The following is a 27,376-nucleotide window of genomic DNA, read 5'->3' on the forward strand; positions in this document are numbered from 1 at the left end:
ATCAGATTGCTGTTCTCCTCAAAAGAGACTCCTCAAAAGCATTCCCTGTCCTGGTGTCAGTGGCTCCTGAGAAGGTGAAGAGGGTGCAGAGAGGAGGGGGTTTGGAGATGACTGCAAACAAACTACTTATTTCACATTTTCCCCATCCTTGCAACAGTGCAAATCCTTCCCTAAACATTTATTATTACCTCTCAAGTTTTCATTTGAATTACCTTAATGAAAATGAAGTTTTGCTAATAATACATTTTTATTACTACAACATGGTACTATTAGTAAAAGAGGTACATGTTTTGTTCTATAAATGACTTTTTACACCTTTTAGTATAGTAGTAGTGAAAGTCTCTTTCTGGGTTTCCAACACGGGTCTGTCTGACACCCCCAGTTTTATGCTTATAAGGAAAGAGTACTTATTCTAAAGGAGTAGAGGTTAGTGGGGAAAATATGGATATTAAATACAGCTGGCCACATTGTAGTTCCCACTCAGTTTCCAGCTCTAGAATTTTCTTTCTTTTCTTCCCTGGGAGAATTTAGCCCTAACGGTATTAAACATATATCCAAATGTCTCTTCCCTGATACTTTCCCAGAGTAAGTATCAGTATAGGACAGAGTTAATTTACAGTTGAACTGGGAAAGGCCTATCCTTATCTCTGGGGATTCTGGATGCCAGTTTTGATCTCTGGCCAAAATAGATGCAATGGGATTTATGATGTGCACTTCAAAGTTCAAAACTCCCCTGAAAAGTTCTCCACTTTGTTTACTGATGGTTTTTCCAGTGTAACTTGTTAGCCAGCCTGGTTTGAATACATGACTATGTGACTGGAGGTGTATAAATATCACACAGACCTTGGTGGTTTAATTCAGAGCCAAGTGTATCCTTGGGTGAATAAAAGCCCTGCAAAACTTGCACCGGATGTCTATGAGGTTCCCCTCCCACCCTGCCAATACTTGCCTGTTTCTCTTTCTTTTGCTGCATGGTATTATTTACTTGTAAATAAAAATCATACGTATGCTCTGGTGGGTTTGGTGAGTCCTTTTCAACTGAACTTCTGGAATCACTACAGTGTCTACTACATAAACTAGTAATCTTTCAACATCCTTAACACACAGAGTCCATTGAAATCAACCTACACAATTCCTCTTCCTGATTTAGGGGTGACTATATGCAAATTATACTCTGCCCTTCTTTGGTTCACAAATGATTCTTATTTTGCAAACATTTTCCCCCAAATTAAAAATGTATAGTTATTTTGGTTTTTGTACTCTTTGACACGTCCGCATTATATATAATCCCAATAATATTGATATACTTACATAGCACAGCTAAAATAACCTTGGCAGGTAAATTACATCTCCAAAATTCTGACAGATTTAATATTTCGCTGATTAAAAATGTTACAAACATGTGGGAAATGACTTTGCCACTGAGGAGAACATGACTTTGCCACAGAATGGAATAGAGTCATGAAAGTAAAGTTCCTGACAAGCTAAACATTGGAAGAATTTGAGGGCTTAACTAAAGCAATCAGCAAAGAATGTATTTGCTGCACGTGAAGAACAGGTAAGAAAAAAACAGGCTGCACCTAGAATACCAAAGGAACTAAAAAGGGAAAAAAAAAAAAAAAAAGAAAGAGAGAGAGAAGAAAGCAAGAAAAAGATGTACCAACCAAGCTGGATCAATTAAGAGGGCCTATTTGGAATTTCCCCTTCATTCAGCATGTCTTCTGGTATGCTGAGATCTGTCCACCCTCCAGACTAACAGCTCCTACCAGATCCTCACAGACAAGAGAATGCTTGGTGAATGATTGCATCAGTGGCCAAACTGTGCTCTAGCTATAAATTACATACGATGGGAATAAGTTCACTCTTCCAGAAAATGAGAGTCTACATCCTCTCTTAAGTGAACAATGCAGAGACTGACACATCTGAGGCAACTTCCAAAAGTATCTGTTGAACTTCAAAGTTAGCTCGAGAGGATCCAGAAAAATGAACAATCAACCACGGAGAAAAAGGAAAGGTCTGCCTAAATCATTTTGTAGAGAGACACATTTTCCTTGTACTGGCATTTCAGTTCCCATCACTGACCCTCTTCCCTACTCTTCAGAATACCTCAACAGGGAATTCTGTTTTCCTCTGATATGAAGGACAGCTCCATTCACAAACATGTGAAAATCTGAGGAAGATTAATTCCCTTGCTGCTTTTCTCCAGTTTTACCTATTTAAATATTTACATATACCATGAGAACTAGAATTCAGAGAGGTTTGTTTATCCATAGTAATTAAGAAATTTAAAGGCTGTTAAAAATTATAAAAACACTGTGTCATTTTTTTTGATGTTTCCCCATAATAATAATTTTACCACCTATCAGTCCTAGCATCCCAGATGAAATAAGGATTGTGGTGCTGCTGATCTGAATACTTGCCTAGCCATAGCAAAGTCTTGGACAGCAGTGGTTGAATCAAACAAAGATGAAACCCAACTGTTCTGCTTAATGACGAATTATCACATTGTACTAGATCTTCTCATTATCTACTTTAATTTTGTATTTTTATGATTTAATGCTAGCACCATACTAAGGTTATGGAAGGAAACCAGCAGAATCCACTCTAAAATTTTCAACTTGAAAATTGTTACTGAGTTATTCTTACCTACTCACTTATAAACTATAACTTTGCCTGGGTAGAATATAGTCTTTCAATTCAAGCCACACTCATCCCAATTACTTGGCCTAGAAAATTAGACATCTGCACACTCTTCACCCTACCCTGGAACTAATGAGCAATACTGCTCTTGGGCTATTTCTTGGAAAGTTCTGGCAGGTCCAGACATTAGACATGAACTGCCAAGTGCTTCAGAGACACTAAGAGACAGTAGAACCCTCACCACCCATTTAAAAAGGCTATAAGACTTACCACTCACCCCTTAACCACTTAGCCACAAAGAAATTACTCAAGTTACTAATGACTTGCCCTGAATTCCAGTCTACTGATTAGGACCCATTTCCCCATTACTCTCATTAACCTTGTTTCAGAAAGACTAGACATTTTTTTCACTTTTCTCTGCCTCGTTTTTCTCAGGATGCCTCACTGGGCTTGAGGCTCCCACTATTTCTTTCCTGCACCACTATCACTTTACCCAGCACCCCTCCAGTCAGATATGACCTGCAGCCTTGGATATCTACCTCAATCTGGGACCGGCTTGAAGGCGCCATGTTCCCAGCAGAACCTGATGTGTAAATTTTACTCCATTCTTTGATTTGAGATTCTAGTTCCCATCACTGCCCTCTTTCCTATTCAAACCCCCTTACCCTCAAACTCAGCCCCTTCCCTCCTAGCATGCTACCCAGTGCATGTATTTCAAATCCTCCTATCAATACACCCACCCTATCACCCTTCCACTTAAAAATTCCTGACTTCGACTGCTGATTTCTTGCCTTCACCTGCTTCTGCAATAACATAAGCAGAAGTATTTCAAAGGGCTTTTCAGGCTAGCCCATGGTCTGTCATTTCTACCACTGAACTGCTCTTCCCTTTTTATTCATTGAACTCTATCAGGCCTGTTGAAAGGTTTTGTAAAGCTTACACTTGGAAAGCATGGTTTTCTGCCAGAACTGATCATCATTTTTAGACTAACTGGTTTTTAGGATTTATGAAGCCAGCTAACATGGTCTGTACATTTCAGATCCATGCCTCCCTGCCTCCTCTCTATATTTCAATTCTGTTTAATCACCCCTCACCCACCTCCAGCCCTTCTTCCCCTTGGTCATCTCCATTTATAGCTATACCTGTAACCTGCCCAATCTGCTCTTTCATCTTCTGTCAACATGCCCACAGTCACAGGAGATTTGGAGCAGGCAACACAGGAGCAAGGATGGGGAATGGATCAGATACCAATGAAGCAGGCAGCTGAAGAGACAGAGATGCTGATGGTAAATCACCAACTTGTTGTTCATGAGCATGTCTGAAGGTGCCATGCAGATTATGGAAATAAAGGCGTCCTGCTACATAAATTAGAGTTCTGTTGTAAATTATCTATAGATTTATAACCTGAAAGAACTTCTGAGGAAATAGAACAGGTTCATTTAGATACACCATATATGCTTAAAAATAAGAGTTAATAGGAAAACTTCAAACAAAATAAATCTGAAAAAATACTGTACGATTTGGGGATTTGTATGCACAAACATATACAGGGGAAGGGAGACTCAAGCACAATCCTATCATCACAAACAGATACTGATATCTCACTCTAGGTAAGGGCAAGTAAGTTTTACAGCTTTAGTAGAATGTTTTCTCCAATGTCTATGACAAAAGAAAATATTTTTCACAAGTTAATCATCACTAAAAGTATGGTCCAGTTTTCTTATTCCCTCTTATTGCAAATTTTCTATTCTTCCATATAAAAACACTAGAGTAAATTTCGGGGAGGAGAGTCTAACTACATTAATCATTTCTAAGAATAGAGTAAAAAGTCTCAGTAACTGTTTCAAAGAGAAACTTTGATCTGGATGTGAAGTTCAAGTTAGAGATAGGACTTCAGTTTGAAGATTGTTATAAGGAAAATAAAAAGCTTACTCTTACAAAGTTTATCATTTCACCTAGAATGAAATGTTTACGATGCCATACAAAGAATCAAGTTTCAATCACTTCAGTTCTTAAAAACTTCTGCAAATGTAAGCTTTTTCTATGCTTTTCCAAACAGATAGTTGCAGGTAAAATGCAAAGCTTTTTTCCTGATCTGGTTGAATAAATGTGGAAAAACTACTCATTGTAATGAAATCATTTCTCTTTACAAAATATGCTTTGAATGCCTTCTTCCCTTGTTACTTAATGAAGGAGTTCAGTTAATAACAGGCAAAAGCTTGGCTTACACTCTTAAAATCATTCTTCTGACAAGAATTCATTGAACTGGAACTGTGTTTATTTTTATGCATGCATATATTATCCCAAAATGGATATGTAAAATGTAGTAATTATTATTCTTGATAAACATGAATTAGAGAACGTTCATCCACTTGTCTTTTTGATTCATGAATACTTATCATGTATCTTCCAGAAAGATGCTCCAGAAGACTGAACTACTATCATTACTACTAAGTTACCTGATCTCTAGAGACAAGACAAAAAAACTCAAATAGTCTCACATTTGAAATGGATTCATATTTATATCACAGAATTCTCAAGACTACCAAAATTCAAAAAATGTCTTTAGCTTACAAATATGGTGACACGTTTTACTCTTTGACAGTTTATGTCAGAAATGAGTTGTATTTGATAAAAGATATGTAGTCACAAGCCTGCTGCTCATGCCTGCCTGGGCATAAACATAGTTCTGAGAACCTAAGTCTTCACGGGGAAGAAAATATTTTTCTCAGTCTTTCTTAACCTACTTTACACTATATGTGTGATTACACCATACCATACAACTAACACCCTCTCCTTCACCTTGCAAAACATCATTTCCACAAATCACATCTATTTATTGCTAAATAAAACAAGTCTAACTCCAAATTAACTCAGAGAGAAAAATACTCTGAAAACAAAGGAGAAAACTATTCTAATAACATGTATTTATGTCTACTGAGCTATAAGGATCTTACACTAGCATCTGACATCTTTAAAATTCTTGGCCCAAAGGATATTTTTATATTGTTTTTATTTCAACTGAATTCTAGGATGCAAACTTGTTTTCAATGAGTGAGAACTCCTGGGTCTACAAGACAAGTCTTTGACTGTAATTCAAACCAAATCCTTATAATAATATTTAAAATAGCCATTAAAAGTTATATTTAAAAAGTTGTATTTTCAAATATGGTGGAAGGGAAATACCTGGAGACACAGAGGCCAGGTAGAGAGGGCCACCCGACAGAAGCTGATTCCTTCAGTGGGGAGACACAGCCAACCCATGATAGCCCTGTAGGGAAGGAGCTGGAGAAATCTGAATCCTGATGTCTCCCTCTTCCCTCTCATCTGCTGTGCTCTCAAAGTTAGGGAGGGAGAGCTTGTGGTGGAGTTCCTATTGGTCAGTGTAGGAGCGCACAGCAGAGTGGGAAGGTAGAAGAGTGGATCTAGAGAAGCAATGGAGACTTAGCTTAATCACCATGCAAAAATCAGAACTGTTGGAGTAAGGGGGCCTAGGTGTTAGGGTGGCAAATAACAGCAGCCATTACAGGGGGACAGAGGCATCTGAAAGCTTTGAATTCATTAGAGGTATAAGTAAATCAAGGTTTCACATAGCCATTTTCTATCCCACTGATACCTTAATAGAGTTTACTGTGGAAATGTTCTTTGACTAAGAAGCTCTTTGACAATTTTGGCAGGCCATCTGCATATCTTCACTGAACTCCACCTATAGCCTATCAAATTTATTCTTTATGGACCCTATGTCCATATGGACCAAGAAATGTGAAGAATTTCCTGGAAAGTTCTGACAAGAATAAAACGATTTTCAATTTTAAAAAGTCGTATTTTCAAAATAGCAAAGGAGATAAGTTTAGCCCATGTTTACAAAAAACACAATTCAACAACTTCCATGACTGCTAGCTTGAGCACATGAGCAAACCAAGCCCATATCAAAAATGAAAGCATCCATTTTAAAAACACAAGAGCTAATTTATTTGTAGTTATTTATAATAGATACACATCTGCCATTAAATTTAAATGTTTTAGAATGTTCCAACGGTCTGAACTTCTAACCTGACATCACGTTGCTTATTGCTTCTCTGTAATTGATGGGGCAGGTTGAATTAAAGACTATGAATTCTGTTACTAAAAATGATTCCACAAGCAAATGGCAATGAAGAAACAGGAAAAAGGCATCGGAACTGAAGCAGCAAACCATCTTGCCAGAGAATTATCTTGGGACCCAGGATAATTAGCACACCAGATATATTAGGATCACTCTCTACACATCTGCCATGTCTGACACTCTACAAATATCTTGAGTAGCTTTAGCATCCACTCAAAATGTGGTCACACCTGGGAGCTTGTTAGAACTGCAGAACCTCAGATCACATTTCAGGCCCACTGAATCATAATCTGCATTTCAACAAGAGCCCTAGGTGATTTGAACACATGATAAAGTTTGAAAAGCACTATTTCAGATGATAACTGAAAATTCTGAGACAACCTTTTTTTTCTTAATTCAGGGCAATGATGCATCACAATGATTATCTCAGACAAACCACCTCTTCAAGAAAGGGAATAGAGAAATCCTGGGGTGGTACAGAGATTCTTCTTTTTTTCTCCAATGGATGGGGTAAAAAATTATTGTCCTTTTATCTGCTCAGTGATGACTCCAGGATTTCTGAACAGGAAGAGGGAGTAAAGAGTTTATCTGGAAGCATGCATGTTTTGTAAGATTGAGAAAACATCTAATATCCTTACAAAGAATGGGGAAGTGGACTGATAAAAACACCTGGAATAGTCTTCTGCCTTGTAAATATCAGCAAGTTATTTTTACCACTTCTGGGAATTTACTTTTATTTTTCTCACTGTGTTGTGTACAAGTATCCTCAGGAGAGGGAAACTAATATCAATACTTTTAATCAGATGCTACATTCATGAAAACTTCCAACCGCAAACTGAACCTCAGTTGAGGAGATCCCTAATTGTTCTTGATCTAGTCTAGGCATTTTCTATTGTTCTGAATTCACTTTTCCAACTTTGGCAAAGGTAGTTAAATAAAAGGACTTGAAATGCATTTCAGCTATCTACCTATTCAATCAACAAACATTTATGGAATAGCTACCATACTCCAGGTTGTGTACAGGTGCTAAGTGCTGGAAATACAATAATGATTAAGATACAGCTGCTGTCCTTTCAAAACATGGCCAACAGAGACAGCATACAAACCTATAATGACACTGAGATGTTGTAAGTGCACACGAGAGAACATAAGAGACTAAATATAACAAACAACCTTCATAAAATAGAGGGAAAAAACATGACCTTTGACTTTGATTTCACTACTATATGTATTTCATTAACTTCTATTAGCCTTTGTATGTCATAATTATTTAAATCTGGCTTACAACTGTCTCAGTGCATGCTTTTGAAAGCGTCCCATTATCTGGGGCTGTAAAAAGCAGCCACATGATAATTAATTGTTACTAGGAACACCTACAGCTGAATATTTTGTAAACAGACTAAAACATAGAACTTCAAATAAATGCTGTCTTTGCAAAATATCACCTTGAGTGGTTTACATTTGTTCAATCTGTGAATTCCAAAGTACTTATTGGAATTTTAAGTTTATGATATATTTAACAGTGATTGGCTGTTAAGGCCACTTACAAATGAAAGTCTTATAATATTTAATTGAAAAGCACAACATTTGATAATAATGACCATGTAGACAAAGGTAATTAAATCAATTATAATGAATCATGTAAGTAATGAAAGAAATAAATGATGTATAACGTTTTGAAAAGCTGGTTTTACATAAAACAGAAGGAGTGAACATTACCATCACTAGACTAGTACAGCTCTCAGCCCCAAACTTATCTGAGATCAAAGATACTTTTACATCAGCTGATAAGATGCATCAAAATCTTCCCACTGGAAACACGTTCTGGAAGGGTCACGTGTTGGTTTTATATAACAAATTCTATTAGGTAGAGAAGTAGGTAGAGACTTCAGCATGCTTCTTAGTCTTCCTAAAACAATTAAGTTGAAACTTCCAATGATATCCCTTTGAAAGTACTCCTGAAGGCACCTCTAGCTTGAGGATGTTAACATTTGGCCACTCTGTTGGGATTCAAATGATGGTGGACTATTATTGCAGAAGATGTGAGTGCACACGCGTGCACATGGGTATATGGATATCTGGAGGCTTTTAACTTAGATTGCATTTTTAGAAATAGTGCTGAGATTTTTATTTGTCACAGTGCTTAAAATATTTTGGAAGATTCTTTTCTAAGTTAACCTCTTAATCATCTTAAATGAAGCAAATCATTTTCCTCTCTCTGGGTAAATTTGATTTTTAAAATAGCCAAGAGCCATTCAGATCCAAATCTGGTGAGTTACATATATAATCATGAGAGAGATTTTTTTTTTTTAACAAAATCGAGCCATGGAAAAAACCATGATTACATGATACTGATATTCTTATAATGCTTACAAAACAATTTCAAGGCCATCCTCAATTAAAAAAAAATGGTAGTAATATCGGAATAAACATAGGCTCCAAAGGGCACCACTAATAATTTTGTTCTAAAGAAGTGTTAATATGAGTTATTATGCATATCAAGATAATGTTTATCCCTTCTACTTTATATTATGTAAATAGTCTGACAGCAAACACAGCAATTGGTTTATATGATGGCATTCTCCTCTAAATCGAGTTAATTGTGAGAATTATAACTTAAATTCATATTTGTAGTTCTTATGTTCCTGGCACAGAGCTGGCATTCAATAAATGTGAAAGGAGTATATGAGTAAAATGAGTAATTTGGTAGAATCCATATATAACTGAACTACATCATGCATGAATGAACCGAACTTTTATACTAGTCTGACCAAAAAAATCCTCTATCTGTCCGAAAAATATAACTGAAAGGCAATGAGTGACAAAAACTTCTTGTCTGGAAATCATTCTAGCAAAATATTCTAAAAAAAGATTAAAAAATGCATTCGAATATTGATTATATCCCTCACACAGAAAAATTATAACATCAAACTAAGAATAGATACCTTGGCCAGAGTCCTCAATCTTTTCATATGGTTGTGAGGACAGATACACTTCACTCCCACCATCCACCCCCATGCCAAACCCACACCCCTCCACACACATTCTGGGTTCTGCACAATGTTACCATTTTTCACAGGGTATATGTGAATCTTCAAGGATTGCAGCTAATAAGTTTGAAAAACTATCCATTAATTAAAGTTTTCTGTATCTTTTTAGCTTTATAGAGGACGTATCACTTATATGCAGAAATATGTATTGAACAATAGGTATATAATTTATATGTTTAGAGGAGATATGTGTATGGTATAAATAAGCAAACTATACAAAGACAGTTAAGAGGAAAATAAAGATAAGTGGGGAGAGAAGATTCCCCAGAACAAACTAAAATTTAAATTCATAAGAACATGTTACCCCCCAAAATCAGATTTTGCTCCTGCTGGAAATGTTCTACATTGAGGGGGAAAAAAAAAAAACACATCAGAGGTCTCATAAAAAATCTGTAAATACATAGGGCCCAAAAATCTCTTGTCAAGCTTCATGTTTCATCCCAGGCTTTATTTGCACATAGCCAGGAATGGACTGGCAGTCACAACCAAGTAGTTTTTGGGTTTTTTTTTTTTAAGATTTTATTTATTTATTTGACAGAGACAGCCAGCGAGAGAGGGAACACAAGCAGGGGGAGTGGGAGAGGAAGAAGTAGGCTCCTAGGGGAGGAACCCGATGTGGGGCTTGATCCCAGAACGCCGGGATCACGCCCTGAGCCAAAGGCAGACGCTTAATGACTGCGCCAATCAGGTGCCCGCACATCCAAGTAGTTTTAACCGTATACATACCTAATGTCAATAAAATTCTCATCACAAAAGAAAAAAATATCAAATTTTATTCATTGCACCCAGACAAACTGGTTCGAACAAACAAACAAAAAAGGTGTGTGAAATCTTCTGTTTTACATATAGTCTAACAGACTTTATAAGAAATGATTCAAGGAATATATTTGAGGAATACTATTTGATCTATATTTCAAAAGAAAGATGCTAATAGCAGCATAAGAAATTTACTCCAAGAGTTTGTTCATTCAAAGCAAAAGGTCTGCCCTGGTAGAAATATGAATTTTAAAGGAAAATTAGCAGTGGCTATAATTCATGATTACGAAAAGCCCAAAAACTTCCTATAATACAATATAAGACTTGTTAGAATCCTAAAGCGAGAGAATAGAATCCTGGACACACTGAAATTTGATACTCCTTCAAAGGAAGTGTCATGTAAGGGCAGTGGGAAAAAAAAATCTAAGAGTTAAGTTACACCAAGATAAATAAGATTTCCATCACCTCGAGATATCTTTCGTCCAAGACTACAAATTCCAGAGGGAGATACAGAAATCATGAAAAAGGAATTGCTCTAATCTTTCCTCAGAGGCTTCAGTGAGAAGGAGCTCAGACTTAGAAGCACTCAACCTGAAAAAATTGGATGGCAACCCAATTTCAAATCATTTATACTGTCATCTATCCATAGAAAGCCAAAACCAAATTGGATAGAGAACTATCTGATATGTGTCATCTCCAGTTTACTGTGGTAGGGACTGAGTGTTTAAAAATATATACCATACAGGCTGAACACCAAACTGTAATTTAGAAAGAGATCCAAATATAATGGAGACAATCCTAAAGATGTTGAGAAAATGCTCACAATTACAGGTTGAAGTCCCGCCAAAACATCAGACAACTTGCTATTGCTCCTCGAACACAGTTAGAGGTCCCAATGGCACTGCGATAGAACAATTTTGGGAAGTCTACCAAGGGTAATGTAGCATAGCACAAGGTTTTTGGTTTGGTTTGTTTTTTTTATATCTGTATAATGGTTTGTAGGCTCCCAACATTATACATTCCTAACGAGAACCCAAAGAATCACTTCACCAGCATATTTAAAGGTTGAAAAGCAACCATTTCCATATTTTTGTCTTAAAAAATTTGGGTAGTGACCCACACCTTAAAAGTATATCCAGAATTCTACTGCATTCTAAAACCAGTCGCAAGTTACCTTCATCTCCTACCAGCATTATTGAAATATCCTAGTAGTGTTCAAACATATTTGCTCATATACACCCCTAAACATTAAGTCAACAACTAAAGATTTCTTATGCTTTTAAATTGTTGCAAAGGATGAATTTTTTATTTTACACAGATCTCATGGAATCTAAAGATCATACTGATTTAATACCACCATCTTTCAATTAAAAATATATATGAATAAGCACTTTAACAGGTGGAAATGTGGAATTTTTTCTTCTAATTAAACATGTTTCCATCCTGTTCCTGACATAGAAGTTCATATAACATACACATACATAAATATATGTTTAAAACTTACAGCTGTGCTGTACAACGTGCTATCCAATGGCCATTAGCCATGTGCAGTTACTGAGCACTTGATACCGGGCAAGTCCAAATTGAGATGTGCTGTGAAGTAAAACAGACACTAGATGTCAAAAAAGCAATATGAAAATTGAGTATAAACTATCTCAATAATTTTCTATTGATTACATGATGTTGAAGTGGTATTTTTATATAATGGATGAAAATTATTATATTTATTAAAATTTTACCTGTTTATTTTTAATATAAATTCAAAATTACCTATGTGGTTCAAATGTGTGATTGTATTGGAATTACATTTTTACTGAAAAGTGCTGGTTTCAAATCTATTGATCACCTAAAAAACTTTTCTGTAGCAATGTATTTATCAACTTGAATTTTTTTCATGTCTATAGCATTCTAAAATTCTTTTAAAAGATATTTTGAATTAAGTTATCTTTCCAATTGTTAGTGGAATACAATTGATGAAAACAACTTTAAAATACTTCGTAATTATTAAGGAAATTGTGAAAATATAAAATTTTATTGGAACTGCATATTCTAATGAGACAAATGGGGACTTTCCCCCCAATGAGTTGGCATACTCATAGATGAAAAATTGCTTATTGTATAATAAAGTTGAACAGCAATTCATTATAAATTGTTTACTTTCATACTTTCAAGTACTGAGACACCTTAATCACATAAGTAGGTTGAAAGAGAAATTTTAATGTTACAAAATTATTTAAACTCCAAGTTTCATGACAAAAATCCATAGAGGTCTAACAATAAAAAATTTTTTAATCATCAACTAATAACTTAAATACTTTATTGAAAACAAGAGACTCAACCTCCAACTTTTTCTTTGTCTAGTCATTGAAGCCATTAAATTTCTAATTTATGGCAAGTATATTGCCAAAAAAGCATTACTAATATCCACCAAATAGATACTCAGTGTACCTATTACTTTTTCATTTAGAGGCGCCTTATTCTACCAGACACGATTAGAAAGGGCCAGAGAAAAAAATCAAAATATAATTAATTTTTAAATGACACTGGCAAAACAGATTTTTAGATAAAATACTTCTTATCATAGTCTCTAAATATATATTTATGAGATTCATAGAGCTGCAGATTTAGTAAACTCATTTTAAGGAAAATATGGAGTTAGGAAAATCAGTTCTCAATATCAAACCAGTTGCCCACAATTAAACTTCCTTTCTGCCAGAAAAGTCTGAGTTGATTTTTCAATTTAAATAAATGTTTTAATAACAATCCTAGTAAAAACAATCTTTTCTGAATCCAAATTCTAAGATAGAGACAAATAGATGACTAGACAAATGGATAAAGCAGAGACTTGCCATAAATTTATAACATGATGGGGGAAAAAAGAAAAGTGCTTTACTCAATCTCACTGCTTTTTGTTCTCAGAAGTATCTCCTATAGGAATGGTGGTTTTTCTAGCAGTGGTGGGAGAGGGGTTATGGAAGAGGTGAGGATGTCAAATCAAACTATTTGAAATTGTCCCATTTTTTACTCTACAAGTTTTTATACCCTGGAGAAATGCCCCACAGTAAACTCTGGAAAGGATGAGAAGCAAGTGTTTCTTCTGAAGGGAAAGGAGATGTCAAATGGGAGATGGGAATGGTGAGCAAGCAAAATGCCTGATCTCATATTCATTAGCAGGTAGCTAAATTCTAGGCAGTTAGTTGATCTGGAAATTTGGTCTTTTAAAGACTTGTGTCTCTGTAAGGTTTTCAGGTAGCCTTGGGGGTCATACATTCTAGTTTGAACACCATTTCACTAACCCACTGATTGTGGCCCTGCTTCTTTCCATCCCCGGCTCCTACAGCTGGATCTCAACACAGCACAAAGAATGATTCCTTCAATTCCAAATCAGAAAATCACCCCTCTGCTCAAACCTTCCAGGTGTCTCCCATTCTCACACACAGTAAAAGCCAACTATCTTGACAGTAGCCTACAAGTCCCTTAGCATGCCCTTCAACTCCATTACCCCTCTGACATTCTGCGCTACTCCACTGCCTTGGCTCAGTTTGCCAACTACTCTGGCTTCTTCACGGGCCCTCAAAATTTCTCTCAGGTGATCGTCTCAGGAAGATGTTCCCTCTGCTAAAATGCTCTTCTCTTGACCCCCATGGCACACTACTTCACTTTCTTTAGGCTGTTACTCAGATACCTCCTCAGAGATGCTTTCCCTGGCCACCCTACCACCTACCCTCCCTATCCCCCTTTCCTGCTTTATGTTTTTCTGAAGTGCTTAATGCAACTTAACTATATATTTTTTCACCCTCCCCATAGAAAGCAAGCTCATAAAACAGGATTTTTGTCCTGTTCCATATTCTACAGTATCCCTAAAACAATATAAGGTAAATATGAAGCATCCAATAAACATTTGTCAAGTGTAAAAATTGTGTTGTCTCTCTTATAAATGAGGAAAATTTCTATGCACATTGAAGTACAGGGTTGTTTTATTTGTTTAGGTCTTTTTGTGTGTAATAAAATTGAGTAGCTAATGCACAAAATTACGTTCTAATGCACAGCATCACGTGGTTCTCCGCAATGGACATCAACATTTATGTTGAATTCATCTAATTCTATACATAAGGCTCACGTGTGCAGGTATGACTTGGAAAGCAGATAGCATTTGTGTATTTTTAGTCAGTACTAAGCCAGGAGCGTGCACATTCTTTTCAAACGGTTTCTTCCATTTTTGCTAAAACTGATCAGTTTTTCTTTGACTGAAAAGCAGCTTCCTTAGTTTATACAATTAATGAAAACATTAACTTTACCAATAGCAACATATTAATTGATTCCTTTTTCATATTATTTTATCACAGTCCTTGGGGGAAAAAAAAACTATGTAGGTACTGCCCCTAAAATAATAACCTTTCCACATCAAAATGTCTGAAAAGAATGTAGCTAGAGTGTTAATCAATAGTAAATATATACGGTTGACAGCACACTGGAATTGGGTACCCTGAACTGTAGCCAATCGTGGATGTTATCAATTTTGTCCTTAAAAGCATTTAAGGCAAGTTTGCCAGCTGTCACTACCAGACTATAACTTTCCCTCTTGCCTTTGAGTCATTTAAAAATCCTGTTGGATTTCATTTTATTAACAGGTTAACTGATCTATTACATCCCACTAGAGTACTATTGACTAACTTTGAAAAACTATCCCGTTTGCCTCATGGCACTTGTGTAGCATTTTTTTCCAGATATCAAAGTATCAAAGAGTCAGAAATGCTAAGAGTCTTGAAACATGTTTACTATAGTTTGATTGACACTGAATACACCTCACAAAAACCATGAACCATATATATCATATATATAGAACCATATATACATGTTCGGTCAAAATATTTATATGGAGTTTACTCCATGCTAGTTGCTCTGAAAGGATATAAAGCAAAAATACGTATTATGATCAAAGATCTAAGCTAAAACAATATGAACACCAGAGCAATCTATGAAATTATGAGTCAACTAATAAACTAAAATGGGATTCACAGATGAAATTCATTTAAAGAAGTCAAAGATAAAAAGATCTTTAACAATCTGAAGAATATTTATTCCATAAGCAAACAGTGATATAACCTTACTTAATGATCATCCCAAGCAATATCTCTGGCAGATTATTCACTGTATTCATGCTCTAGAGATGATGTCTGGAGAGCCACAGAGAAAAACCTAGACAAAGTTAAGGCTAATGGCCCTTAACATTCCTATTTCTTCAAAGAGTGTTCACATAACACAAGATTTATAGGTTTAAAAGAAATGTAAGCCTAGGGGCGCCTGGGTGGCTCAGTCGATTAAGCATCTACCTTCAGCTCAGGTCCTGATCTCAGGGTCCTGAATCCAGCCCCATGTAGGACTCCCATGTAGGGAGTCTGCTTCTTCCTTTGCCCCTCCCCTCACTCTCTCTCTCTCTCTCATAAATAAATAAAATCTTTAAGAAAAAAAAAGAAATGTAAGCCTGATAAGTGATTCCAAAAAATATCTATTACATTTAAAAAGTGGTCTTTGTGTTACCAAAAGGAATGGTAGTCCCATTTCAAGAACAATAATGACAATGGCGTCTTTCACTTCAGAAGTTAAGGTCTTTTCTCAAATTTTCCCATAAGGGGACAATTAACCCTTAATTAATATAAAGTTCACAATGGATGTATAAATGAATCACAATTTAGGATTAAAGTTCTAATGAGATCTTCATGAAATAGTGAAGTAGTGACAGAATTATCCTCTGGCCTTTGGCCAGATTTAAATTATGAAAGTGTTTCAATAAAAGTTGTTGAGGTTTTTATTCCTCACAAAAGGTAACATATAGAGAATAAATATGCTTTCTAAATACTATCAGCTCCCTAAATGCACTTTTCAAAAAATACATAGTTAAATGCCAAAAAAAAGAATCATTCTTTCTAATCTGAAAAGTCTAAAAAGCTTTTCCAAATAAGAATTTTGACACTTATATTTTTAAAATGAAGCCTTAGCTTTTCTCGAAGCAATGTTTTAGAGAAAATCACATCACATATCAATTTGCACTTAAATATTTATTTTGAAGCATTAGTACTCCATAGAATTTAATAGTCAGTCACAGTAGAATAAAATACGTTTTATATAAACAAGAGAATTTTTCTGAAATATTGTTTTAAGATAATTATGAACTGTTTTAAAGCAAAAGTAATACATTTTAAAAGATACATTATCACAAGTATTTACCTCTAATTACAATATTTGAGGAAGAAGAACCAATTTACACTTACGATAGATATAATACTTGGATAATGCATGTAAAATATTAAATAAATTATATTTTAATAATGTAAAATATAATATAAAGTATTACTGGAGCATTGTAAAGTTTGAAACAAAATACTAAATACTATAATTATATCAATTTGCAGGATAAACAGTACTTAATTTTTAGATAATGTCTTTAAAATAATTATAACTTTGAGTGAAATATATAAGAAAGTTTACACTAGTCAAGTACCAGTGTTTGCAGAAGGCAAATTTCAACAAAAGTAGAAAAAACTGAGGGAAATATAAAGTAGCAGAGCTTTATTCACACTTATTTCTGCTTAAAAGTCTTAGGCAAGAAATAAGATTAGACATTGGATAATAATCAAATTGCTCTGTTTTTGCCATTGCAAAGACTGCTGACCTTGGCTTATGATTATGTGTCCATGATGTCTAATACATTGATAAACTAGACATTTTAATTACCATTCTATTTGCAGGACAGCAAACGTCCAATTATTTGTAAACTTAACGACAAACTGAATTATATATAAATGATTAGCAGTGTTAAGTGGCTTTAGCATATGGAGATGGCTGTAATCGAAAATGGCCAACTTTTCTTGGCAGGCAACTCAGGGAGATAAAGGTGGAACTAACTTGATCAATGCTTCTTTATTCACCAATCACTCCTAGTGCCTCTGCAACAGGCAACTGCAACCAGTGTTCATCAGGTCCCAAAATATGACTGATCTACAAAGCATTCTGACAAATACGAGCCAACTTCACTTTGAGCAATTCTACTGCAATTCTCCCCTCTTTTAGAAATTTGGGAAGTAGACACACAAAAGCAAACTTGCTTGGTGGATGTCCCACATCAAACATCTTAAAATTCAAAGAAATCTTGCAGATCCTTCCACATTATATTACCTTTTGTAGATGGCTGATTAAGAATATATTTTTTAAGGAGGGCACGTATTACATGGAGCTCTGGATGTTATATGCAAACAATGAATCATGGAACACTACATCAAAAACTAATGATGTACTGTATGGTGACTAACATAACATAATAAAAAAATAAAAAATAAAAATAAATTTAAAAATTAAAATTTTTTAAAAAAAGAAATCTATTTTCTGAAGCTACAAATACATCCAGAATGTAAAAGCTTATCAAATAATCCAAGTATAAGATAAAATAGTTTGTATTAAATAAAAACAAAATTCAGACAAGAGTCAGAAAAGGAAAGGATCTGTTTTTCCTTCTCTTGAAACCTGCTTTCCATGAAATCCCTTCTCTACTCTGCAGAGTAAAGGGAATAGGATCAGCCATGCAGCACAGTTGGATTATTAGCCAAGGATACCCTCTAACCTTTATATTTATAGGAATCAGTGGGTTATGACTTTCTTGGCAAGTTTTAGGAAGGAGGTATATTCTACAGTATAAAATGTTATTTTGGGGGCACCTAGGTGGCTCAGTCAGTTTGTTTCAGGTTGTGATCCCAGGGTCCTGGGATGGAGCCCCGTTTTGGGCTCCCTGCTAAGCGGGAAGTCTGCTTCTCCCTCTCCCCTGCCCATGCTCTCTCACACACACACTCTCCCTCAAATAAATAAAAATCTTTTTAAAAAATAAAATCTTATTTTGTTGAAGTTCTTCAAATGCTCTATGTAATGATTCTTTATTCCCTGTGGTCATTTTTTGCTTATAAAACTAGTTCCCCTATGGGGAAACTCTTTTCATGGATAAGGGATAACATCCTAACACATGGTCTTTATAAAGCTGTAGAGCAAAGAAATTTTTCTTCTAACATTAAATGATACCTTACTGCTGATCCTGGCATCCTAAAGGCACAAATGAGCAGCATGACATAATTGAGAAAAGGAAGGAGGAGGTATTGTTGGTCACAGACCAAGAAACAACCTCAAATCAGAGTTTCTTTAACCGAGTCTGATGGCCAAATACCATACATACATTTATAATCTCTGAGTTCAAATTAAATTGCCTGACTTCAAGCTATTATTTTTTTTTCCTCTAAGGAATCTGAGATTCAGAAAAGCACCTTGCAACTTGGAAAACTACTGAATTCTGAAGGTAGGCTCATCCTCCTTCCTTTTCTGTTGCAATTCCTTGTTAATGTTCTTTATTTTGCAGATGTCCTAGATAATGGGTTTATCCCTTATTGGAAAGAAAGTGTTCATTTTAGTCTTGCACTAGACATATTCACAAGAATATAGCATTTGAGAGTGTGTATATATAATATTGCAAAATGAGAAATATCATTAACTCCTTTATTCTCTCCATTTTCAACAGATAACCTTGACTGGTTTATCATAAAAACAATCACCTCACCTAAATACCTACAACTTCCTTTTTCTTTATCTCAGTGTCTCTGTGTTTTTACTCTTTGTTGTTATAGCTGGACAATATTTTGAAGTATTAGGTGATGTGTTCCCCCATCCCCTGTCATGTTCAACTTCTTTACTTGTACTCAGAGGACCTAGATTCAAGTTCACACTCCCCTTCAGTTAGAAATTCACTTACCCATGGTTTTCAGGGTTGGGCCAATATAGGGGCAAAAAACACACTCAACACAAGAATTAGAATCAAGTGCATTTTTATGGAGCTCCAAGTGAAGATAAAAGGCTTTACTGTTTGGGGAGAATAGGATCCCAGAGACAACAGCAACAAAGCAAGTTAGATAGAAGGTTATGAGTATCACAGAAACAAACCAGACTCCTCCCTCCCCATCCACTCAGTAAAGACCTTTAAACAACCAAACCAGATAGTCATCCACTGATTATCCAAGAGAAATCCTGCACTTTTACATTCCTAGACTTTGCTCAACATCCCCCAACCTACTACCAGCCACCTAAGCACACTGTGTGGACAACCCCAATTTAGTTGGTCAGAACTCATAGAAGACTCTAGAATCATGGGTACATTGGATCTTAGACACCTAAAGATAGTGAATGAATGAAGAAGGCATAGCCCTGTACCTGTCAGAGAGACCAGACAGAATCATGTGAGATCTCCCACTGAACTGAAGATTTCTCCTAGCCTCTTCATTCTGTCCAGGGCATAAAGAAGGTAAGTCTCGAGAATCCCTCCATGAGGCGCCTGGGTGGCTCAGTAGGTTAAGGGTCTGACTCTTGATTTCAGCTCAGGTCATGATCTCAGGATCATGAGATCAAGCCCCACATGAGACTCCACATAGAGCCTGCTTAAGACTCTCTCCCTCTCCCTTTGCCCATCCCCTGCACATACTCTCTCTCTCTCTCTCTAAAAATAAAACAACACCAAAACAAACAAAACATTTAAATGGTGAATCCCTCCAACTGTGCTCTTACACCTAGCTGCCCCCTCCTCTTCAAGATCTGTTTCCCTTAATTTCCTGTGTGACCATTTCTCCCTTTCTCTTTTGCTCCAAGGGCCATTTTCCCTCCCCTAGCCCACACTAAAGCTCAAAAATGATTCAAAGGAATCGCTGACCTAATTAGAAAGCATTAATTCCCTTCTCTGAGGCTTACTTGCCAGACTGGCATTTCCCTGTGAAAATTAGGTTCCTCTGGGCTGAGATAAGGAAACAGAAAAGGCAGGACAGTAACTCAAAACCGTAGAAGGAATCCAAAGCGTAAGGCAGAAGGAAAATCTTTTGTGAAGAGGACTAAGGTGCACAGTGGAAGGGACTTTGAAAATGAAATATCTATGTGAGTAAACCCCCTCCTCCCACCTCATCTGTGGATAATCCATTATTCAACACTCTTGGAGACCTATAGGGCCTCCTGAACCACTAGCTGCATCCCATAAACTTTGATATGTTGTATGTTATCATTTTATTCAAACAGCTTCTAGTTTCTCTTGTTATTTCTTAGATCTAATGACTATGTGGAAGTTTTATTTCCACATGTTTGGGGTTTCTGGTTATGTTACTGTTATAGATATCTCACTGAATTCCATTGTTGTCAGTGAACAATATGATTTCAATATTTCTAAATTTATTGAGACCTGTTTTATTACCATAATATGGTCTATTCTGTTAAAATACATGTACACTTCAAAAGAATGTGTCTTTTTGTTATTTTTGCCTACACTGTCCTATGAATATCAAGTCAAAGTGATTGGTAGTGCTGTTCAGTTCAACTCCAGGTTCATTTTGTTTTATTTTGCTTTGTGGGTTTTTTTGACCTAATTGTAGATTTTATTTCAGGAACTGATAGAACAACTATGATTGTGTGCTTGACTATTTCTCCCTTTAATTCCATAATTCTTGCCTCATGTTTCTTGAAACTTTGCTATTGGGCCCAGGCACATTTGTGAATGCTATGACTTCCTGAAGAATTATGTTTGTATCATTATGAACTATCCCTCTTGATCTCTGGTAAGACATTCTGTTTGCAGATCTATTTTATCTGGCTAATACATGGCAAACTCAGCTTTCTTATGCTAGTTTGCCCAGTATATGTTTCTATATCCATTTACTTTAGCCTATGTATTTATATTTATCACTTTTATATGGCATAGAGTTGGGTATTGTTTTTACTTTTTATTTGAATTGATTCTAACGATATCAGCCTTTATTTGTAGTGTTTAGGGGTTTTTTTATTTGAATATTTTTAGAATTCCTTTTCAGTTGTTTCTGTTGCTATTTTAGTTAATGTTCTTTGCATTCTTTTTAACAAGTTGGCCTAAGGACTACAATATATGCCCTTGATTCTTCACACCCACAGAGTTAATATTACTACCTCATATAAAGTATAGAAATCTTGCACACTTATAGGTTCATGCCTCCCCTCCTTTATGTTATGATGGTTGTATCATTCATTTTAAACCTCTAGATAAAATGTAAAGCTTTGTGCTTTAAATGCTTACACAATTTATAAAGATGTGGGGGGAAAACAAAACAAAAATTTCCATTTATATTTATCCAGATATTTACCATTCATTTCTGATGCACTTCATACTTTCCTGAGAATTGAATTTCTATCATTTTTTTCATTCTAAAGAACATCCAAAGAAAATTACTAATCAATAGGCATAAAGTTTTAGCTAAGCAAGAAGACTAAGTTCTGCTGTAGAATGTCGAACTAACTTTGCAGATACTTTCCTAGCTCTTCACCATCTAGAATTCTCCACACTCTTCAAGAGTGAAGCTGTAGGGGCGCCTGGGTGGCACAGCAGTTAAGCGTCTGCCTTCGGCTCAGGGCGTGATCCCGGCATTATGGGATCAAGCCCCACATCAGGCTCTTCCGCTATGAGCCTGCTTCTTCCTCTCCCACCCCCCCTGCTTGTGTTCCCTCTCTCGCTGGCTGTCTCTATCTCTGTCGAATAAATAAATAAAATTTAAAAAAAAAAAAAAGAGTGAAGCTGTAAAACAATGCTGTAGTTCCCCAGGCAACAATGATGTATTATATATTTAAAATTTTGTTAAGTGTTCCCTGGTTAGCTTTCTATAAAAGACCAACCCTAAAGGCCCTCATTGGCAACCCTGTCAGGACCCTTCCCACTCTTGACAGCTTTTTCTGTATCTTCATTTAATAAACTTCTATCACCGTAGTCACAAAAAAATTAAATAATTAAATTAAATTAAAATTAAAAATATATTTAAAGAAGAGGGCAAACAAATCTCATGTTATGTATTGTCACCACATAAAATATGAAGGAAAATAAATTTTAAATAAGTAAATAAATGTTCTTTAGCATATCTTGTAATGCTGGTCAGCTGATGACAAATTTTCTTAGTATGTCTTGAAAATGTATTTTACCTTCATTCTTTTTTTTCTTTTTAAAGATTTTATTTATTTATTCTACAGAGGTAGAGACAGCCAGCGAGAGAGGGAACACAAGCAGGGGGAGTGGGAGAGGAAGAAGCAGGCTCATAGCGGAAGAGCCTGATGTGGGGCTCGATCCCACAATGCCGGGATCACGCCCTGAGCTGAAGGCAGACGCCTAACCGCTGTGCCACCCAGGCGCCCCTTTACCTTCATTCTTAAAGGTGTTTCCAGTGAAACAGGCCCTGGATTGACACGTTTTTTATTGTCTTTGTTTTTTCTTTTCAGTTCTTTAAAAATGTTTTATTCTCTCCCAGCCTCCATGGTTTCTTATGAGAAGGCAGTTGTTAATTAGATTGTTGTTCTCCTGTATGCAATAGGTCATTTTTCTCTTTCAAGATTTGCTCTTTATGACTTTCAACAGTTTGACTATAGTATGCCTTGACATAGGCATATTAAGCTTCATTAGTTTGGTGTTTAATATCTTGTATCTACAAATTTTCTATCTTTTACAAAACTTGGGAAAATATTTGGTATATCTCTAAAAAATTTTTTGGCTCCACTATCTTTCCTGTTTCTGATTTTCTAGTTTCCTATATGTTGGACTGTTTGATATTATATGACAGTTCACTAAGGTTTTGTTCATTCTTTTTTTCAATCTGTTTTCTCTTTGTTCCTCACCTTGAATAATTTCTATTGATCTTCAAGTTCACTTACTTTCCTGTCATGTTCATTCAGCAATAAGTCCATCCAGTTAATATTTTTATTTTAAAATTTATATTAAGTTCTAAAATTTACATTATTTTTTTCTTGTGTCTATTTCTCTGAAATTTTATCCATTGAAAACATGTTTTATTTTACTTCACAGAGAACAGATATCTTAGTCCCTCTATGATCCTTGCCTGTTAAGCTCTAACACCTGGTTGATCTTGGAGTCAGCCTCAGTTGATTTTGCTTTCTTTTGAGAAGGTGTCCCATTTTCTTGGTACTGTGCATGTTGAATACTTTGGCATTGTGTCTTCAACATTATGTTAACTTGTGGAGAATTTGAGTGCAGTTTTTCTCCAGTGAACGTGATTTCCTTTGTTTTAGCAGATAATTTTTTGAGCTGGACTTCAACTTCCAACGCTGTTGGGCAAAAATTCCAGTCATTTTAGGTTACATTACATTGGGGGGTGGCGGGAGAGGAAGAGAGAGAGAATCCTAAGCAGGCTCCATGCCCATCATGGAGCCCAAGGCAGGGCTTGATCTCACGACCCTGAGATCATGACCTGAGCCAAAATCAAGATTCAGATGCCTAACTGACTGAGCCACCCAGGCACCCCTCAATTTTTTTCTTTAAATCTGAACTGCTCTGAGTCTGTGCTGCACATATATCATTCAAGGGAAATTGAGAGATGTAGGTAGATAAGTTTGTAGATATCTCTCTAGCTCTTCACCTTCTGGAATTCTCCACACTCTTCAGCATTCAGTTTCCCAGCCTCATTTTTGTAGTCCCCCGGGTCAGAAAGATGAGATTATTCCATCGGAGCCCCAGCTGCCACTGTACATGGTACACTTTGTCATTATAAGTGCTCACTGTGTCACTCAGAGGACACCTAGCCCTAGACTATAAGCCTCAGAAAGAAAACAGTGGTATAGTTAGTTGGTCATCTCCCCTCTAAAAAAACATGCACTCCTCAGTAGAGTCTATTTCTGTTCACTCTTCAGTAGCTCCAGAGTTGCTTTTTGCATGATTTCCAGCTTTTATAGTTTGGGGGGGGGGTTTGGGGGGGGAGGGTGTTGTTTGGTTTTTGTTTGTTTGTTTTGTTTTTTTTTGGCAGTCAGATCATTTAACAGTGTCTTACCCTAACATACATGGAAGCAGATGAACTTGGATCATTTGTAACACCCTCTTTCCCTCAAATCTCACATTTAATCCTTTCATAAATACTGCTGCTTTTACCTTAAAACTATATCCACCATCTGGACAGCTCCATGACCACACTGTTTGAAGTCACCAACCCCTCTCCCCCGCCCCGGATTCTTGTCATAACTTCCTAATTGGTCTTCCTCCTAGTTTTGTTCCCCTACAGTGTGGAGACACTGCAGCCAGAACCATCTTTATAAAACATCAGTCAAATCATGCCACCCCATTATTCAAAATCCCCCAATGGTTCCCCATTTCACTCAGTAAAAATCCAAGTTCCTTACAATCTGCTACAGAAGTTATGGGATCTGGGCCTCTACAACCCCTTGATACCCTAATATCCTCCACCTGCACTCACTCTTCTCCAGAGGACCATCCTTCCCTTATTGTTTTTCAAACACACTCCTTTGTGTTTTGCTATAACTCTTCTGGAACACTCTTCCCCAGAAATATCCATTGCTCATTCTTTCACTTTACCCGTTCTCTAATCAAACATCATTTAACAGTGGAGACTTCTCTGACCACCTCCTATAAAACAGCCCTCACCCTTCTCTTTTGCTCTCCATTCTTAAAGTTGGCTTTTGCCTTCAACAGGCTGGCCTGACCTATTATATCCTCAGTAATGTATTTGTTTCTTTTTTACTTCCACTCACTAGAAGTTAAGTTCCTTTAAAATAATAGCTTGTTCTGTTCTTTTTTGTATATCCAGATCTTAGAAGACTGCCCAATTCATAGTAAATATTGATTAAATAATTTGCTGAGAAGATGAATCAATGGTTTAAATTCCATTTTGACAATGAGAGCTTTCATAAATTTGAGTAAATGTCTCCATATCTTTAAATATCATTAATATGCACTTAAATTTTTCCTATTTTTAAATACCTCAAAATACTTTGTACCTAATTTAATACACAAATAGCTTAGTTCTTTTACACATCTCTTAAAAGTTTCAAATAAATATAAAGTGGAAACCCAGAGGGTTTGAAAGGCTCTTAACTAAGGAAAGTATAGTTATCATTCCAGGTGAACTGATGTTACCTTCTTTCTCAAGCCATTTGAAGATACTGGATGAAAAATTTATGACCACAATACACAGTGTTATTGGCCAGATTTATGACCACGAAGGTGTACTTTGAGGCTGCATATGTCCAGTGCAATTCTATTTAGTTGCAGATAAACATGGTGAGCCCTTTAGAGTAATATAACAACATCAACTCAGATACCATGCCATTCAGACAGGGTTGATATGTAAGTCTTCTGGTTCAGTTTAAACCCTAAAGAATAATAGCCTTTTCTAGCTCATTGACTGATTTTGGTAGTTGTATTCTGTGACCCCACCTTGATTTCTTCACAAGGTGAATATACTCAACCCATCTGTTAACCAAATGAATCTGACCATTAGTCAGAGCTTTAAGGTCTTTTTAAAGTCAGAATTCATTTTCCTTATAGATTTCTCCTTCTCTGATACCACTCTTCCTTTCATAAAAATGAAAACCTTATTTCACTTCATTGAGGCATCCTTATTTGAGAGGTTCTTAAATAAATTCAAGTAACAGAAACTCCAGTTGAATCAGCAGTCCCTGATTCTCCTCTCTTCTGCCTTCGCCATTCATACTACTTCCCCAGCTCTTCTCAGGGCTGTGATGTAAATTTCTGACCACCATAACCATACAAAGCCTCTAAGGGAAGGTTGCTTGCCTTATTATTCTAACAAAGGTGGAAAAAACCTGTATCTTCTTGGTTCCATTAAGGAGACCATTCTAATTTTACTAACCATAATTAACACTTATTTAGTGCCTATTATTATGTGTTAGTCACTTTACATATGATATCCCATTAATGTTCATAGTGAAGCAGGAACCTACCCTATTTTGCAGATGAGAAAACCGATGATTGGAAAATTCAAGTAAATTTCTCAAGTTCACACTGGCAGAGCCAGAACACAAACTTCAGTATGTCTCTTTCTCCTCTACACAGCGTAGGGTGAGGCCACAAACATAAAAACTTAGAGATGGTCAAGAGGTCAGGTTTACAGAGTGTATTATTTATCACCATAAATTAAAATTAATTATTTAAAACCAGAAACTGACTTGGCTGACGCAGCCTAAGGTACAAGCTGCCTGATTCCTTTTCAACAGTTAATTTCATCTGTGTGGATACTAGTAAATGGAGACTGGTCAAAATTACTCAAACTTCTGGTCTCATGAAGATTTTGACTGGCCCATAGCCAAGTCTGGAAGGATCTCAATCTTTCAGTCCTTTCACTGACTGCAGACCTCACATGACCTTCCTTTCTGCATCTATACCTGCTGCTGAGGATTGGCATGGGGAGTTGGACTCACTCATAGCCCACACGGCCTTGAAAAGGTCAACAAGGGCCATCTTTCCCAAAAGGCTCACCGCATGTTACCAGCTATAATGGCCAAAAATCATCAGAAGTAAGTCTTGGATATCTATGTTAAAGAACTATATTCACAGCACTAGGGATAGTCATCTGACAAAGTCCCTGCAGTGAAGATAGAAAAAAGTCAGGAAGTTAAAGACAAAGGAAATTGGCCAATCGTCCAAAACTCAAGAAGGAAAGCAGGCTATATTAGGGCAGTCTGACAGCAGGTGGCATGGAGCCAATCACCAGAATGAGGACATAGGAGATGTATTAAAGTTTTAAGAAGGGCTAATAAGAGTAAGACAGATCCACAGATTGGGGGGGGGGGCAGTAATGGGGATGATAGCAAGGTCCCATGACAAAGTCTTAAGTCTATAGCAATAAAACCAGAATCCCAGGTACTTAAACTGCCATAAAGGTGGAGATTTTTTCACAAAAACCAAGGCAGGTAGATGCCCTTTTACTATAATCATGGTAGAAGATTTGTAATACTAATAGCAAGGTTGATTTCTTGC

The sequence above is a fragment of the Ursus americanus genome, chromosome 11 (assembly GCF_024610735.1).
Source record: "Ursus americanus isolate L20-20 chromosome 11, mUrsAme1.1.p, whole genome shotgun sequence".
NCBI classification, from domain to species: domain Eukaryota; kingdom Metazoa; phylum Chordata; class Mammalia; order Carnivora; family Ursidae; genus Ursus; species Ursus americanus.